At 52.3% G+C, this 16,680-nt stretch overlaps 12 non-coding genes and 3 pseudogenes across 12 annotated transcripts; all 15 read right to left on the bottom strand.

The window, feature by feature from the left end:
• Positions 1-487: 487 nt before the first annotated feature.
• Positions 488-678, bottom strand: LOC144765972 (U2 spliceosomal RNA). The gene has a single exon (XR_013597829.1). It is a non-coding gene; the product is annotated as a U2 spliceosomal RNA (small nuclear RNA).
• A 985-nt stretch (positions 679-1,663) lies between these two features.
• Positions 1,664-1,854, bottom strand: LOC144765971 (U2 spliceosomal RNA). The gene has a single exon (XR_013597828.1). It is a non-coding gene; the product is annotated as a U2 spliceosomal RNA (small nuclear RNA).
• Positions 1,855-2,839: 985 nt separating this feature from the next.
• LOC144764412 (U2 spliceosomal RNA) lies at positions 2,840-3,055 on the bottom strand (annotated as a pseudogene).
• Positions 3,056-3,486: 431 nt separating this feature from the next.
• LOC144764482 (U2 spliceosomal RNA) lies at positions 3,487-3,721 on the bottom strand (annotated as a pseudogene).
• A 985-nt stretch (positions 3,722-4,706) lies between these two features.
• On the bottom strand, positions 4,707-4,897 carry LOC144765970 (U2 spliceosomal RNA). The gene has a single exon (XR_013597827.1). It is a non-coding gene; the product is annotated as a U2 spliceosomal RNA (small nuclear RNA).
• Positions 4,898-5,872: 975 nt separating this feature from the next.
• Positions 5,873-6,063, bottom strand: LOC144765969 (U2 spliceosomal RNA). Its single transcript, XR_013597826.1, has one exon. It is a non-coding gene; the product is annotated as a U2 spliceosomal RNA (small nuclear RNA).
• A 985-nt stretch (positions 6,064-7,048) lies between these two features.
• Positions 7,049-7,239, bottom strand: LOC144765968 (U2 spliceosomal RNA). Its single transcript, XR_013597825.1, has one exon. It is a non-coding gene; the product is annotated as a U2 spliceosomal RNA (small nuclear RNA).
• Positions 7,240-8,224: 985 nt separating this feature from the next.
• LOC144765967 (U2 spliceosomal RNA) lies at positions 8,225-8,415 on the bottom strand. The gene has a single exon (XR_013597824.1). It is a non-coding gene; the product is annotated as a U2 spliceosomal RNA (small nuclear RNA).
• Positions 8,416-9,400: 985 nt separating this feature from the next.
• On the bottom strand, positions 9,401-9,608 carry LOC144764394 (U2 spliceosomal RNA; annotated as a pseudogene).
• A 431-nt stretch (positions 9,609-10,039) lies between these two features.
• LOC144764530 (U2 spliceosomal RNA) lies at positions 10,040-10,230 on the bottom strand. Its single transcript, XR_013596598.1, has one exon. It is a non-coding gene; the product is annotated as a U2 spliceosomal RNA (small nuclear RNA).
• Positions 10,231-11,205: 975 nt separating this feature from the next.
• LOC144765966 (U2 spliceosomal RNA) lies at positions 11,206-11,396 on the bottom strand. Its single transcript, XR_013597823.1, has one exon. It is a non-coding gene; the product is annotated as a U2 spliceosomal RNA (small nuclear RNA).
• Positions 11,397-12,377: 981 nt separating this feature from the next.
• On the bottom strand, positions 12,378-12,568 carry LOC144765965 (U2 spliceosomal RNA). Its single transcript, XR_013597822.1, has one exon. It is a non-coding gene; the product is annotated as a U2 spliceosomal RNA (small nuclear RNA).
• Positions 12,569-13,543: 975 nt separating this feature from the next.
• LOC144765964 (U2 spliceosomal RNA) lies at positions 13,544-13,734 on the bottom strand. The gene has a single exon (XR_013597821.1). It is a non-coding gene; the product is annotated as a U2 spliceosomal RNA (small nuclear RNA).
• A 973-nt stretch (positions 13,735-14,707) lies between these two features.
• On the bottom strand, positions 14,708-14,898 carry LOC144765963 (U2 spliceosomal RNA). Its single transcript, XR_013597820.1, has one exon. It is a non-coding gene; the product is annotated as a U2 spliceosomal RNA (small nuclear RNA).
• A 975-nt stretch (positions 14,899-15,873) lies between these two features.
• LOC144765962 (U2 spliceosomal RNA) lies at positions 15,874-16,064 on the bottom strand. Its single transcript, XR_013597819.1, has one exon. It is a non-coding gene; the product is annotated as a U2 spliceosomal RNA (small nuclear RNA).
• Positions 16,065-16,680: the final 616 nt, after the last annotated feature.

Genomic DNA, 16,680 nt, shown 5'->3' with positions numbered 1-16,680 from the left:
GTATTTTTCTTCTTGCTCAGAGAAGCCAAGGGCAGTGTCCACTTCTCTGCCAGCCTGCATGCCAGCCAGCCTGCCTGCCTGCCTCCCTCCCTCCCTCCCACTGACTTGCTGGGAACCTTCTTCCATTCGTTCCCCAGTGAAATGGATCCAAAATCACTGAAAGTCTGCTGCTGGAAAAACAATCTTTTTCCGACGTTTGTCTCTTTTCAAAGTGCAGCGTCTGGATGGAGAAGGGGAGAAAAAAAGAAATAATTTTTTATTTGTATTTTTTTTTCGTAAACCCGAAAAATTAATAAATGAATAAATAAATAACGCACGGCCCGGGTGCGGCAAATAAGTCAAATAAATACATGAATAAGGCAAGACACGGTGACCAGTTTGCTTTTATTCACACGCAAACACAATAGCGCCACTTTACAGGGTTTGGTAGTGGAGCGCTACTCTCGTTTTCTCGTCTATTTTTCAACAGCATTGTTTTCCCCGGGTGGGGAAGTGCACCATTCCTGGAGGTACTGCAATACCAGGTTGATGCGTGGAGTGGACAGAGCAAGCTCCTATTCCATCTCCCTGTTCCAAAAATCAATTTAATATATGGTCCCCAGATAGAGGACGTATCAGATATTAAACTGATAAGAACAGATACTACACTTGATCTTAGCCAAAAGGCCGAGAAGCGATAACCCGGGCCCATTCAGAATCAACGCCTCCCGAAGCAATCTACCTGGCTCACCCGGACTTGGCTCTTCCCTCGCACCGTCGCTGGCCGCCTTTCCGCCTCTTTTTCCGACTCCCAGCAAGGGCTCAGTATGTCTGGGTGGAAAGGAGGCCCCGGCCTCAGGCCTTCTCCCGGCTCCCAGAGTCCTCCTCGGCTGTCGCCTCATCAGGCGTCACTTAGCATACCCACGTTGTCCTCTTTCTAGAATTTGCATGCCCCGCCCCTTCCTGCGCACTGCTTCCAGACGGCTGGCCAGAAAGACTGGCAGCCAGGGGATGCTGGGAATCAGCCCAGGATGCCCTGGACAGCTCCCTGACCGGATATGGCCGGCCCCTCACCCTCGCTTGCCGGGGACACTGCTCCCCTGCAGCCTAAGGCCTATAGATAAGGCTTGGCCGTTCGTGGCCGTTCGGGGACGGGCGGGGCGGGCAGAGAAGGAAAAGGACTCTGTATTTTTCTTCTTGCTCAGAGAAGCCAAGGGCAGTGTCCACTTCTCTGCCAGCCTGCATGCCAGCCAGCCTGCCTGCCTGCCTCCCTCCCTTCCTCCCTCCCTCCCTCCCACTGACTTGCTGGGAACCTTCTTCCATTCGTTCCCCAGTGAAATGGATCCAAAATCACTGAAAGTCTGCTGCTGGAAAAACAATCTTTTTCCGACGTTTGTCTCTTTTCAAAGTGCAGCGTCTGGATGGAGAAGGGGAGAAAAAAAGAAATAATTTTTTATTTGTATTTTTTTTTCGTAAACCCGAAAAATTAATAAATGAATAAATAAATAACGCACGGCCCGGGTGCGGCAAATAAGTCAAATAAATACATGAATAAGGCAAGACACGGTGACCAGTTTGCTTTTATTCACACGCAAACACAATAGCGCCACTTTACAGGGTTTGGTAGTGGAGCGCTACTCTCGTTTTCTCGTCTATTTTTCAACAGCATTGTTTTCCCCGGGTGGGGAAGTGCACCATTCCTGGAGGTACTGCAATACCAGGTTGATGCGTGGAGTGGACAGAGCAAGCTCCTATTCCATCTCCCTGTTCCAAAAATCAATTTAATATATGGTCCCCAGATAGAGGACGTATCAGATATTAAACTGATAAGAACAGATACTACACTTGATCTTAGCCAAAAGGCCGAGAAGCGATAACCCGGGCCCATTCAGAATCAACGCCTCCCGAAGCAATCTACCTGGCTCACCCGGACTTGGCTCTTCCCTCGCACCGTCGCTGGCCGCCTTTCCGCCTCTTTTTCCGACTCCCAGCAAGGGCTCAGTATGTCTGGGTGGAAAGGAGGCCCCGGCCTCAGGCCTTCTCCCGGCTCCCAGAGTCCTCCTCGGCTGTCGCCTCATCAGGCGTCACTTAGCATACCCACGTTGTCCTCTTTCTAGAATTTGCATGCCCCGCCCCTTCCTGCGCACTGCTTCCAGACGGCTGGCCAGAAAGACTGGCAGCCAGGGGATGCTGGGAATCAGCCCAGGATGCCCTGGACAGCTCCCTGACCGGATATGGCCGGCCCCTCACCCTCGCTTGCCGGGGACACTGCTCCCCTGCAGCCTAAGGCCTATAGATAAGGCTTGGCCGTTCGTGGCCGTTCGGGGACGGGCGGGGCGGGCAGAGAAGGAAAAGGACTCTGTATTTTTCTTCTTGCTCAGAGAAGCCAAGGGCAGTGTCCACTTCTCTGCCAGCCTGCATGCCAGCCAGCCTGCCTGCCTGCCTCCCTCCCTTCCTCCCTCCCTCCCTCCCACTGACTTGCTGGGAACCTTCTTCCATTCGTTCCCCAGTGAAATGGATCCAAAATCACTGAAAGTCTGCTGCTGGAAAAACAATCTTTTTCCGACGTTTGTCTCTTTTCAAAGTGCAGCGTCTGGATGGAGAAGGGGAGAAAAAAAGAAATAATTTTTTATTTGTATTTTTTTTTCGTAAACCCGAAAAATTAATAAATGAATAAATAAATAACGCACGGCCCGGGTGCGGCAAATAAGTCAAATAAATACATGAATAAGGCAAGACACGGTGACCAGTTTGCTTTTATTCACACGCAAACACAATAGCGCCACTTTACAGGGTTTGGTAGTGGAGCGCTACTCTCGTTTTCTCGTCTATTTTTCAACAGCATTGTTTTCCCCGGGTGGGGAAGTGCACCATTCCTGGAGGTACTGCAATACCAGGTTGATGCGTGGAGTGGACAGAGCAAGCTCCTATTCCATCTCCCTGTTCCAAAAATCAATTTAATATATGGTCCCCAGATAGAGGACGTATCAGATATTAAACTGATAAGAACAGATTTTTTTTTTTTTTTTTTTTTTTTTTTTTTGTCCTACCCGTCACACCCTCAGTCAGCAGGTCTGGCCAGTCTGCCACACCCACCGGCCTTGCCCTTCAACCGAGCCGTCTCGCCTGGCCTACTTGCCCAGGGGGTACTAGGCATGGCTTATCTTTTCAGCCAACCCCGGTCTGTCCTGCTACTACCTCCATCCAGCAGCCAACCAGCCCAGCTGAAAGCGGGGAACCAATCCGCAGACAGCCATTAGCTGGTTGGCCTTGTGCCGGTCGGACCTAGGAGGGTTCGCCTGGACAGGGGGGCGACTTAGCCTTCCAGCCATGCCGTTCGGCCCTGTCGTTCCATCCAAGGTCATCAGCCCGGTTGTCAAACAAAGCCGGTTGGCACAGCAGCCCAGTCTCGCCTGCTGACCTACGAAAAAAATCGCCATTCAGCCGGCCTGCCAGTCAGCCCCCACTGGGGTACTGCCCAACAGTCCAGCATGCCAGGCTACTAAAAACGTTATGACATTACTGTCATATGCGTAATGACATTGCTGTCATTGTCGATCCGGAACCGAATCTCGTTTCTACGTATTGGGAATATCATTGACACACAAAGTTCAATGAGCACATCCCAACTGACCGCCCTCCCCTAGGGGAGGCAAGTGAAACTACACTTGATCTTAGCCAAAAGGCCGAGAAGCGATAACAGATACTACACTTGATCTTAGCCAAAAGGCCGAGAAGCGATAACCCGGGCCCATTCAGAATCAACGCCTCCCGAAGCAATCTACCTGGCTCACCCGGACTTGGCTCTTCCCTCGCACCGTCGCTGGCCGCCTTTCCGCCTCTTTTTCCGACTCCCAGCAAGGGCTCAGTATGTCTGGGTGGAAAGGAGGCCCCGGCCTCAGGCCTTCTCCCGGCTCCCAGAGTCCTCCTCGGCTGTCGCCTCATCAGGCGTCACTTAGCATACCCACGTTGTCCTCTTTCTAGAATTTGCATGCCCCGCCCCTTCCTGCGCACTGCTTCCAGACGGCTGGCCAGAAAGACTGGCAGCCAGGGGATGCTGGGAATCAGCCCAGGATGCCCTGGACAGCTCCCTGACCGGATATGGCCGGCCCCTCACCCTCGCTTGCCGGGGACACTGCTCCCCTGCAGCCTAAGGCCTATAGATAAGGCTTGGCCGTTCGTGGCCGTTCGGGGACGGGCGGGGCGGGCAGAGAAGGAAAAGGACTCTGTATTTTTCTTCTTGCTCAGAGAAGCCAAGGGCAGTGTCCACTTCTCTGCCAGCCTGCATGCCAGCCAGCCTGCCTGCCTGCCTCCCTCCCTTCCTCCCTCCCTCCCTCCCACTGACTTGCTGGGAACCTTCTTCCATTCGTTCCCCAGTGAAATGGATCCAAAATCACTGAAAGTCTGCTGCTGGAAAAACAATCTTTTTCCGACGTTTGTCTCTTTTCAAAGTGCAGCGTCTGGATGGAGAAGGGGAGAAAAAAAGAAATAATTTTTTATTTGTATTTTTTTTTCGTAAACCCGAAAAATTAATAAATGAATAAATAAATAACGCACGGCCCGGGTGCGGCAAATAAGTCAAATAAATACATGAATAAGGCAAGACACGGTGACCAGTTTGCTTTTATTCACACGCAAACACAATAGCGCCACTTTACAGGGTTTGGTAGTGGAGCGCTACTCTCGTTTTCTCGTCTATTTTTCAACAGCATTGTTTTCCCCGGGTGGGGAAGTGCACCATTCCTGGAGGTACTGCAATACCAGGTTGATGCGTGGAGTGGACAGAGCAAGCTCCTATTCCATCTCCCTGTTCCAAAAATCAATTTAATATATGGTCCCCAGATAGAGGACGTATCAGATATTAAACTGATAAGAACAGATACTACACTTGATCTTAGCCAAAAGGCCGAGAAGCGATAACCCGGGCCCATTCAGAATCAACGCCTCCCGAAGCAATCTACCTGGCTCACCCGGACTTGGCTCTTCCCTCGCACCGTCGCTGGCCGCCTTTCCGCCTCTTTTTCCGACTCCCAGCAAGGGCTCAGTATGTCTGGGTGGAAAGGAGGCCCCGGCCTCAGGCCTTCTCCCGGCTCCCAGAGTCCTCCTCGGCTGTCGCCTCATCAGGCGTCACTTAGCATACCCACGTTGTCCTCTTTCTAGAATTTGCATGCCCCGCCCCTTCCTGCGCACTGCTTCCAGACGGCTGGCCAGAAAGCCTGGCAGCCAGGGGATGCTGGGAATCAGCCCAGGATGCCCTGGACAGCTCCCTGACCGGATATGGCCGGCCCCTCACCCTCGCTTGCCGGGGACACTGCTCCCCTGCAGCCTAAGGCCTATAGATAAGGCTTGGCCGTTCGTGGCCGTTCGGGGCGGGCAGAGAAGGAAAAGGACTCTGTATTTTTCTTCTTGCTCAGAGAAGCCAAGGGCAGTGTCCACTTCTCTGCCAGCCTGCATGCCAGCCAGCCTGCCTGCCTGCCTCCCTCCCTTCCTCCCTCCCTCCCTCCCACTGACTTGCTGGGAACCTTCTTCCATTCGTTCCCCAGTGAAATGGATCCAAAATCACTGAAAGTCTGCTGCTGGAAAAACAATCTTTTTCCGACGTTTGTCTCTTTTCAAAGTGCAGCGTCTGGATGGAGAAGGGGAGAAAAAAAGAAATAATTTTTTATTTGTATTTTTTTTTCGTAAACCCGAAAAATTAATAAATGAATAAATAAATAACGCACGGCCCGGGTGCGGCAAATAAGTCAAATAAATACATGAATAAGGCAAGACACGGTGACCAGTTTGCTTTTATTCACACGCAAACACAATAGCGCCACTTTACAGGGTTTGGTAGTGGAGCGCTACTCTCGTTTTCTCGTCTATTTTTCAACAGCATTGTTTTCCCCGGGTGGGGAAGTGCACCATTCCTGGAGGTACTGCAATACCAGGTTGATGCGTGGAGTGGACAGAGCAAGCTCCTATTCCATCTCCCTGTTCCAAAAATCAATTTAATATATGGTCCCCAGATAGAGGACGTATCAGATATTAAACTGATAAGAACAGATACTACACTTGATCTTAGCCAAAAGGCCGAGAAGCGATAACCCGGGCCCATTCAGAATCAACGCCTCCCGAAGCAATCTACCTGGCTCACCCGGACTTGGCTCTTCCCTCGCACCGTCGCTGGCCGCCTTTCCGCCTCTTTTTCCGACTCCCAGCAAGGGCTCAGTATGTCTGGGTGGAAAGGAGGCCCCGGCCTCAGGCCTTCTCCCGGCTCCCAGAGTCCTCCTCGGCTGTCGCCTCATCAGGCGTCACTTAGCATACCCACGTTGTCCTCTTTCTAGAATTTGCATGCCCCGCCCCTTCCTGCGCACTGCTTCCAGACGGCTGGCCAGAAAGACTGGCAGCCAGGGGATGCTGGGAATCAGCCCAGGATGCCCTGGACAGCTCCCTGACCGGATATGGCCGGCCCCTCACCCTCGCTTGCCGGGGACACTGCTCCCCTGCAGCCTAAGGCCTATAGATAAGGCTTGGCCGTTCGTGGCCGTTCGGGGACGGGCGGGGCGGGCAGAGAAGGAAAAGGACTCTGTATTTTTCTTCTTGCTCAGAGAAGCCAAGGGCAGTGTCCACTTCTCTGCCAGCCTGCATGCCAGCCAGCCTGCCTGCCTGCCTCCCTCCCTTCCTCCCTCCCTCCCTCCCACTGACTTGCTGGGAACCTTCTTCCATTCGTTCCCCAGTGAAATGGATCCAAAATCACTGAAAGTCTGCTGCTGGAAAAACAATCTTTTTCCGACGTTTGTCTCTTTTCAAAGTGCAGCGTCTGGATGGAGAAGGGGAGAAAAAAAGAAATAATTTTTTATTTGTATTTTTTTTTCGTAAACCCGAAAAATTAATAAATGAATAAATAAATAACGCACGGCCCGGGTGCGGCAAATAAGTCAAATAAATACATGAATAAGGCAAGACACGGTGACCAGTTTGCTTTTATTCACACGCAAACACAATAGCGCCACTTTACAGGGTTTGGTAGTGGAGCGCTACTCTCGTTTTCTCGTCTATTTTTCAACAGCATTGTTTTCCCCGGGTGGGGAAGTGCACCATTCCTGGAGGTACTGCAATACCAGGTTGATGCGTGGAGTGGACAGAGCAAGCTCCTATTCCATCTCCCTGTTCCAAAAATCAATTTAATATATGGTCCCCAGATAGAGGACGTATCAGATATTAAACTGATAAGAACAGATACTACACTTGATCTTAGCCAAAAGGCCGAGAAGCGATAACCCGGGCCCATTCAGAATCAACGCCTCCCGAAGCAATCTACCTGGCTCACCCGGACTTGGCTCTTCCCTCGCACCGTCGCTGGCCGCCTTTCCGCCTCTTTTTCCGACTCCCAGCAAGGGCTCAGTATGTCTGGGTGGAAAGGAGGCCCCGGCCTCAGGCCTTCTCCCGGCTCCCAGAGTCCTCCTCGGCTGTCGCCTCATCAGGCGTCACTTAGCATACCCACGTTGTCCTCTTTCTAGAATTTGCATGCCCCGCCCCTTCCTGCGCACTGCTTCCAGACGGCTGGCCAGAAAGACTGGCAGCCAGGGGATGCTGGGAATCAGCCCAGGATGCCCTGGACAGCTCCCTGACCGGATATGGCCGGCCCCTCACCCTCGCTTGCCGGGGACACTGCTCCCCTGCAGCCTAAGGCCTATAGATAAGGCTTGGCCGTTCGTGGCCGTTCGGGGACGGGCGGGGCGGGCAGAGAAGGAAAAGGACTCTGTATTTTTCTTCTTGCTCAGAGAAGCCAAGGGCAGTGTCCACTTCTCTGCCAGCCTGCATGCCAGCCAGCCTGCCTGCCTGCCTCCCTCCCTTCCTCCCTCCCTCCCTCCCACTGACTTGCTGGGAACCTTCTTCCATTCGTTCCCCAGTGAAATGGATCCAAAATCACTGAAAGTCTGCTGCTGGAAAAACAATCTTTTTCCGACGTTTGTCTCTTTTCAAAGTGCAGCGTCTGGATGGAGAAGGGGAGAAAAAAAGAAATAATTTTTTATTTGTATTTTTTTTTCGTAAACCCGAAAAATTAATAAATGAATAAATAAATAACGCACGGCCCGGGTGCGGCAAATAAGTCAAATAAATACATGAATAAGGCAAGACACGGTGACCAGTTTGCTTTTATTCACACGCAAACACAATAGCGCCACTTTACAGGGTTTGGTAGTGGAGCGCTACTCTCGTTTTCTCGTCTATTTTTCAACAGCATTGTTTTCCCCGGGTGGGGAAGTGCACCATTCCTGGAGGTACTGCAATACCAGGTTGATGCGTGGAGTGGACAGAGCAAGCTCCTATTCCATCTCCCTGTTCCAAAAATCAATTTAATATATGGTCCCCAGATAGAGGACGTATCAGATATTAAACTGATAAGAACAGATACTACACTTGATCTTAGCCAAAAGGCCGAGAAGCGATAACCCGGGCCCATTCAGAATCAACGCCTCCCGAAGCAATCTACCTGGCTCACCCGGACTTGGCTCTTCCCTCGCACCGTCGCTGGCCGCCTTTCCGCCTCTTTTTCCGACTCCCAGCAAGGGCTCAGTATGTCTGGGTGGAAAGGAGGCCCCGGCCTCAGGCCTTCTCCCGGCTCCCAGAGTCCTCCTCGGCTGTCGCCTCATCAGGCGTCACTTAGCATACCCACGTTGTCCTCTTTCTAGAATTTGCATGCCCCGCCCCTTCCTGCGCACTGCTTCCAGACGGCTGGCCAGAAAGACTGGCAGCCAGGGGATGCTGGGAATCAGCCCAGGATGCCCTGGACAGCTCCCTGACCGGATATGGCCGGCCCCTCACCCTCGCTTGCCGGGGACACTGCTCCCCTGCAGCCTAAGGCCTATAGATAAGGCTTGGCCGTTCGTGGCCGTTCGGGGACGGGCGGGGCGGGCAGAGAAGGAAAAGGACTCTGTATTTTTCTTCTTGCTCAGAGAAGCCAAGGGCAGTGTCCACTTCTCTGCCAGCCTGCATGCCAGCCAGCCTGCCTGCCTGCCTCCCTCCCTTCCTCCCTCCCTCCCTCCCACTGACTTGCTGGGAACCTTCTTCCATTCGTTCCCCAGTGAAATGGATCCAAAATCACTGAAAGTCTGCTGCTGGAAAAACAATCTTTTTCCGACGTTTGTCTCTTTTCAAAGTGCAGCGTCTGGATGGAGAAGGGGAGAAAAAAAGAAATAATTTTTTATTTGTATTTTTTTTTCGTAAACCCGAAAAATTAATAAATGAATAAATAAATAACGCACGGCCCGGGTGCGGCAAATAAGTCAAATAAATACATGAATAAGGCAAGACACGGTGACCAGTTTGCTTTTATTCACACGCAAACACAATAGCGCCACTTTACAGGGTTTGGTAGTGGAGCGCTACTCTCGTTTTCTCGTCTATTTTTCAACAGCATTGTTTTCCCCGGGTGGGGAAGTGCACCATTCCTGGAGGTACTGCAATACCAGGTTGATGCGTGGAGTGGACAGAGCAAGCTCCTATTCCATCTCCCTGTTCCAAAAATCAATTTAATATATGGTCCCCAGATAGAGGACGTATCAGATATTAAACTGATAAGAACAGATTTTTTTTTTTTTTTTTTTTTTTTTCTACCCGTCACACCCTCAGTCAGCAGGTCTGGCCAGTCTGCCACACCCACCGGCCTTGCCCTTCAACCGAGCCATCTCGCCTGGCCTACTTGCCCAGGGGGTACTAGGCATGGCTTATCTTTTCAGCCAACCCCGGTCTGTCCTGCTACTACCTCCATCCAGCAGCCAACCAGCCCAGCTGAAAGCGGGGAACCAATCCGCAGACAGCCATTAGCTGGTTGGCCTTGTGCCGGTCGGACCTAGGAGGGTTCGCCTGGACAGGGGGGCGACTTAGCCTTCCAGCCATGCCGTTCGGCCCTGTCGTTCCATCCAAGGTCATCAGCCCGGTTGTCAAACAAAGCCGGTTGGCACAGCAGCCCAGTCTCGCCTGCTGACCTACGAAAAAAATCGCCATTCAGCCGGCCTGCCAGTCAGCCCCCACTGGGGTACTGCCCAACAGTCCAGCATGCCAGGCTACTAAAAACGTTATGACATTACTGTCATATGCGTAATGACATTGCTGTCATTGTCGATCCGGAACCGAATCTCGTTTCTACGTATTGGGAATATCATTGACACACAAAGTTCAATGAGCACATCCCAACTGACCGCCCTCCCCTAGGGGAGGCAAGTGAAACTACACTTGATCTTAGCCAAAAGGCCGAGAAGCGATAACCCGGGCCCATTCAGAATCAACGCCTCCCGAAGCAATCTACCTGGCTCACCCGGACTTGGCTCTTCCCTCGCACCGTCGCTGGCCGCCTTTCCGCCTCTTTTTCCGACTCCCAGCAAGGGCTCAGTATGTCTGGGTGGAAAGGAGGCCCCGGCCTCAGGCCTTCTCCCGGCTCCCAGAGTCCTCCTCGGCTGTCGCCTCATCAGGCGTCACTTAGCATACCCACGTTGTCCTCTTTCTAGAATTTGCATGCCCCGCCCCTTCCTGCGCACTGCTTCCAGACGGCTGGCCAGAAAGACTGGCAGCCAGGGGATGCTGGGAATCAGCCCAGGATGCCCTGGACAGCTCCCTGACCGGATATGGCCGGCCCCTCACCCTCGCTTGCCGGGGACACTGCTCCCCTGCAGCCTAAGGCCTATAGATAAGGCTTGGCCGTTCGTGGCCGTTCGGGGCGGGCAGAGAAGGAAAAGGACTCTGTATTTTTCTTCTTGCTCAGAGAAGCCAAGGGCAGTGTCCACTTCTCTGCCAGCCTGCATGCCAGCCAGCCTGCCTGCCTGCCTCCCTCCCTTCCTCCCTCCCTCCCTCCCACTGACTTGCTGGGAACCTTCTTCCATTCGTTCCCCAGTGAAATGGATCCAAAATCACTGAAAGTCTGCTGCTGGAAAAACAATCTTTTTCCGACGTTTGTCTCTTTTCAAAGTGCAGCGTCTGGATGGAGAAGGGGAGAAAAAAAGAAATAATTTTTTATTTGTATTTTTTTTTCGTAAACCCGAAAAATTAATAAATGAATAAATAAATAACGCACGGCCCGGGTGCGGCAAATAAGTCAAATAAATACATGAATAAGGCAAGACACGGTGACCAGTTTGCTTTTATTCACACGCAAACACAATAGCGCCACTTTACAGGGTTTGGTAGTGGAGCGCTACTCTCGTTTTCTCGTCTATTTTTCAACAGCATTGTTTTCCCCGGGTGGGGAAGTGCACCATTCCTGGAGGTACTGCAATACCAGGTTGATGCGTGGAGTGGACAGAGCAAGCTCCTATTCCATCTCCCTGTTCCAAAAATCAATTTAATATATGGTCCCCAGATAGAGGACGTATCAGATATTAAACTGATAAGAACAGATACTACACTTGATCTTAGCCAAAAGGCCGAGAAGCGATAACCCGGGCCCATTCAGAATCAACGCCTCCCGAAGCAATCTACCTGGCTCACCCGGACTTGGCTCTTCCCTCGCACCGTCGCTGGCCGCCTTTCCGCCTCTTTTTCCGACTCCCAGCAAGGGCTCAGTATGTCTGGGTGGAAAGGAGGCCCCGGCCTCAGGCCTTCTCCCGGCTCCCAGAGTCCTCCTCGGCTGTCGCCTCATCAGGCGTCACTTAGCATACCCACGTTGTCCTCTTTCTAGAATTTGCATGCCCCGCCCCTTCCTGCGCACTGCTTCCAGACGGCTGGCCAGAAAGCCTGGCAGCCAGGGGATGCTGGGAATCAGCCCAGGATGCCCTGGACAGCTCCCTGACCGGATATGGCCGGCCCCTCACCCTCGCTTGCCGGGGACACTGCTCCCCTGCAGCCTAAGGCCTATAGATAAGGCTTGGCCGTTCGTGGCCGTTCGGGGACGGGCGGGGCGGGCAGAGAAGGAAAAGGACTCTGTATTTTTCTTCTTGCTCAGAGAAGCCAAGGGCAGTGTCCACTTCTCTGCCAGCCTGCATGCCAGCCAGCCTGCCTGCCTGCCTCCCTCCCTTCCTCCCTCCCTCCCACTGACTTGCTGGGAACCTTCTTCCATTCGTTCCCCAGTGAAATGGATCCAAAATCACTGAAAGTCTGCTGCTGGAAAAACAATCTTTTTCCGACGTTTGTCTCTTTTCAAAGTGCAGCGTCTGGATGGAGAAGGGGAGAAAAAAAGAAATAATTTTTTATTTGTATTTTTTTTTCGTAAACCCGAAAAATTAATAAATGAATAAATAAATAACGCACGGCCCGGGTGCGGCAAATAAGTCAAATAAATACATGAATAAGGCAAGACACGGTGACCAGTTTGCTTTTATTCACACGCAAACACAATAGCGCCACTTTACAGGGTTTGGTAGTGGAGCGCTACTCTCGTTTTCTCGTCTATTTTTCAACAGCATTGTTTTCCCCGGGTGGGGAAGTGCACCATTCCTGGAGGTACTGCAATACCAGGTTGATGCGTGGAGTGGACAGAGCAAGCTCCTATTCCATCTCCCTGTTCCAAAAATCAATTTAATATATGGTCCCCAGATAGAGGACGTATCAGATATTAAACTGATAAGAACAGATACTACACTTGATCTTAGCCAAAAGGCCGAGAAGCGATAACCCGGGCCCATTCAGAATCAACGCCTCCCGAAGCAATCTACCTGGCTCACCCGGACTTGGCTCTTCCCTCGCACCGTCGCTGGCCGCCTTTCCGCCTCTTTTTCCGACTCCCAGCAAGGGCTCAGTATGTCTGGGTGGAAAGGAGGCCCCGGCCTCAGGCCTTCTCCCGGCTCCCAGAGTCCTCCTCGGCTGTCGCCTCATCAGGCGTCACTTAGCATACCCACGTTGTCCTCTTTCTAGAATTTGCATGCCCCGCCCCTTCCTGCGCACTGCTTCCAGACGGCTGGCCAGAAAGCCTGGCAGCCAGGGGATGCTGGGAATCAGCCCAGGATGCCCTGGACAGCTCCCTGACCGGATATGGCCGGCCCCTCACCCTCGCTTGCCGGGGACACTGCTCCCCTGCAGCCTAAGGCCTATAGATAAGGCTTGGCCGTTCGTGGCCGTTCGGGGCGGGCAGAGAAGGAAAAGGACTCTGTATTTTTCTTCTTGCTCAGAGAAGCCAAGGGCAGTGTCCACTTCTCTGCCAGCCTGCATGCCAGCCAGCCTGCCTGCCTGCCTCCCTCCCTTCCTCCCTCCCTCCCTCCCACTGACTTGCTGGGAACCTTCTTCCATTCGTTCCCCAGTGAAATGGATCCAAAATCACTGAAAGTCTGCTGCTGGAAAAACAATCTTTTTCCGACGTTTGTCTCTTTTCAAAGTGCAGCGTCTGGATGGAGAAGGGGAGAAAAAAAGAAATAATTTTTTATTTGTATTTTTTTTTCGTAAACCCGAAAAATTAATAAATGAATAAATAAATAACGCACGGCCCGGGTGCGGCAAATAAGTCAAATAAATACATGAATAAGGCAAGACACGGTGACCAGTTTGCTTTTATTCACACGCAAACACAATAGCGCCACTTTACAGGGTTTGGTAGTGGAGCGCTACTCTCGTTTTCTCGTCTATTTTTCAACAGCATTGTTTTCCCCGGGTGGGGAAGTGCACCATTCCTGGAGGTACTGCAATACCAGGTTGATGCGTGGAGTGGACAGAGCAAGCTCCTATTCCATCTCCCTGTTCCAAAAATCAATTTAATATATGGTCCCCAGATAGAGGACGTATCAGATATTAAACTGATAAGAACAGATACTACACTTGATCTTAGCCAAAAGGCCGAGAAGCGATAACCCGGGCCCATTCAGAATCAACGCCTCCCGAAGCAATCTACCTGGCTCACCCGGACTTGGCTCTTCCCTCGCACCGTCGCTGGCCGCCTTTCCGCCTCTTTTTCCGACTCCCAGCAAGGGCTCAGTATGTCTGGGTGGAAAGGAGGCCCCGGCCTCAGGCCTTCTCCCGGCTCCCAGAGTCCTCCTCGGCTGTCGCCTCATCAGGCGTCACTTAGCATACCCACGTTGTCCTCTTTCTAGAATTTGCATGCCCCGCCCCTTCCTGCGCACTGCTTCCAGACGGCTGGCCAGAAAGACTGGCAGCCAGGGGATGCTGGGAATCAGCCCAGGATGCCCTGGACAGCTCCCTGACCGGATATGGCCGGCCCCTCACCCTCGCTTGCCGGGGACACTGCTCCCCTGCAGCCTAAGGCCTATAGATAAGGCTTGGCCGTTCGTGGCCGTTCGGGGACGGGCGGGGCGGGCAGAGAAGGAAAAGGACTCTGTATTTTTCTTCTTGCTCAGAGAAGCCAAGGGCAGTGTCCACTTCTCTGCCAGCCTGCATGCCAGCCAGCCTGCCTCCCTCCCTTCCTCCCTCCCTCCCACTGACTTGCTGGGAACCTTCTTCCATTCGTTCCCCAGTGAAATGGATCCAAAATCACTGAAAGTCTGCTGCTGGAAAAACAATCTTTTTCCGACGTTTGTCTCTTTTCAAAGTGCAGCGTCTGGATGGAGAAGGGGAGAAAAAAAGAAATAATTTTTTATTTGTATTTTTTTTTCGTAAACCCGAAAAATTAATAAATGAATAAATAAATAACGCACGGCCCGGGTGCGGCAAATAAGTCAAATAAATACATGAATAAGGCAAGACACGGTGACCAGTTTGCTTTTATTCACACGCAAACACAATAGCGCCACTTTACAGGGTTTGGTAGTGGAGCGCTACTCTCGTTTTCTCGTCTATTTTTCAACAGCATTGTTTTCCCCGGGTGGGGAAGTGCACCATTCCTGGAGGTACTGCAATACCAGGTTGATGCGTGGAGTGGACAGAGCAAGCTCCTATTCCATCTCCCTGTTCCAAAAATCAATTTAATATATGGTCCCCAGATAGAGGACGTATCAGATATTAAACTGATAAGAACAGATACTACACTTGATCTTAGCCAAAAGGCCGAGAAGCGATAACCCGGGCCCATTCAGAATCAACGCCTCCCGAAGCAATCTACCTGGCTCACCCGGACTTGGCTCTTCCCTCGCACCGTCGCTGGCCGCCTTTCCGCCTCTTTTTCCGACTCCCAGCAAGGGCTCAGTATGTCTGGGTGGAAAGGAGGCCCCGGCCTCAGGCCTTCTCCCGGCTCCCAGAGTCCTCCTCGGCTGTCGCCTCATCAGGCGTCACTTAGCATACCCACGTTGTCCTCTTTCTAGAATTTGCATGCCCCGCCCCTTCCTGCGCACTGCTTCCAGACGGCTGGCCAGAAAGCCTGGCAGCCAGGGGATGCTGGGAATCAGCCCAGGATGCCCTGGACAGCTCCCTGACCGGATATGGCCGGCCCCTCACCCTCGCTTGCCGGGGACACTGCTCCCCTGCAGCCTAAGGCCTATAGATAAGGCTTGGCCGTTCGTGGCCGTTCGGGGCGGGCAGAGAAGGAAAAGGACTCTGTATTTTTCTTCTTGCTCAGAGAAGCCAAGGGCAGTGTCCACTTCTCTGCCAGCCTGCATGCCAGCCAGCCTGCCTGCCTGCCTCCCTCCCTTCCTCCCTCCCTCCCTCCCACTGACTTGCTGGGAACCTTCTTCCATTCGTTCCCCAGTGAAATGGATCCAAAATCACTGAAAGTCTGCTGCTGGAAAAACAATCTTTTTCCGACGTTTGTCTCTTTTCAAAGTGCAGCGTCTGGATGGAGAAGGGGAGAAAAAAAGAAATAATTTTTTATTTGTATTTTTTTTTCGTAAACCCGAAAAATTAATAAATAAATAAATAAATAACGCACGGCCCGGGTGCGGCAAATAAGTCAAATAAATACATGAATAAGGCAAGACACGGTGACCAGTTTGCTTTTATTCACACGCAAACACAATAGCGCCACTTTACAGGGTTTGGTAGTGGAGCGCTACTCTCGTTTTCTCGTCTATTTTTCAACAGCATTGTTTTCCCCGGGTGGGGAAGTGCACCATTCCTGGAGGTACTGCAATACCAGGTTGATGCGTGGAGTGGACAGAGCAAGCTCCTATTCCATCTCCCTGTTCCAAAAATCAATTTAATATATGGTCCCCAGATAGAGGACGTATCAGATATTAAACTGATAAGAACAGATACTACACTTGATCTTAGCCAAAAGGCCGAGAAGCGATAACCCGGGCCCATTCAGAATCAACGCCTCCCGAAGCAATCTACCTGGCTCACCCGGACTTGGCTCTTCCCTCGCACCGTCGCTGGCCACCTTTCCGCCTCTTTTTCCGACTCCCAGCAAGGGCTCAGTATGTCTGGGTGGAAAGGAGGCCCCGGCCTCAGGCCTTCTCCCGGCTCCCAGAGTCCTCCTCGGCTGTCGCCTCATCAGGCGTCACTTAGCATACCCACGTTGTCCTCTTTCTAGAATTTGCATGCCCCGCCCCTTCCTGCGCACTGCTTCCAGACGGCTGGCCAGAAAGCCTGGCAGCCAGGGGATGCTGGGAATCAGCCCAGGATGCCCTGGACAGCTCCCTGACCGGATATGGCCGGCCCCTCACCCTCGCTTGCCGGGGACACTGCTCCCCTGCAGCCTAAGGCCTATAGATAAGGCTTGGCCGTTCGTGGCCGTTCGGGGACGGGCGGGGCGGGCAGAGAAGGAAAAGGACTCTGTATTTTTCTTCTTGCTCAGAGAAGCCAAGGGCAGTGTCCACTTCTCTGCCAGCCTGCATGCCAGCCAGCCTGCCTGCCTGCCTCCCTCCCTCCCTCCCACTGACTTGCTGGGAACCTTCTTCCATTCGT

Source organism: Lissotriton helveticus, chromosome 6 (assembly GCF_964261635.1).
Source record: "Lissotriton helveticus chromosome 6, aLisHel1.1, whole genome shotgun sequence".
In the NCBI taxonomy this organism is placed as follows: Eukaryota; Metazoa; Chordata; class Amphibia; order Caudata; family Salamandridae; genus Lissotriton; species Lissotriton helveticus.
This window is presented reverse-complemented; position numbering and strand designations above follow the sequence as displayed.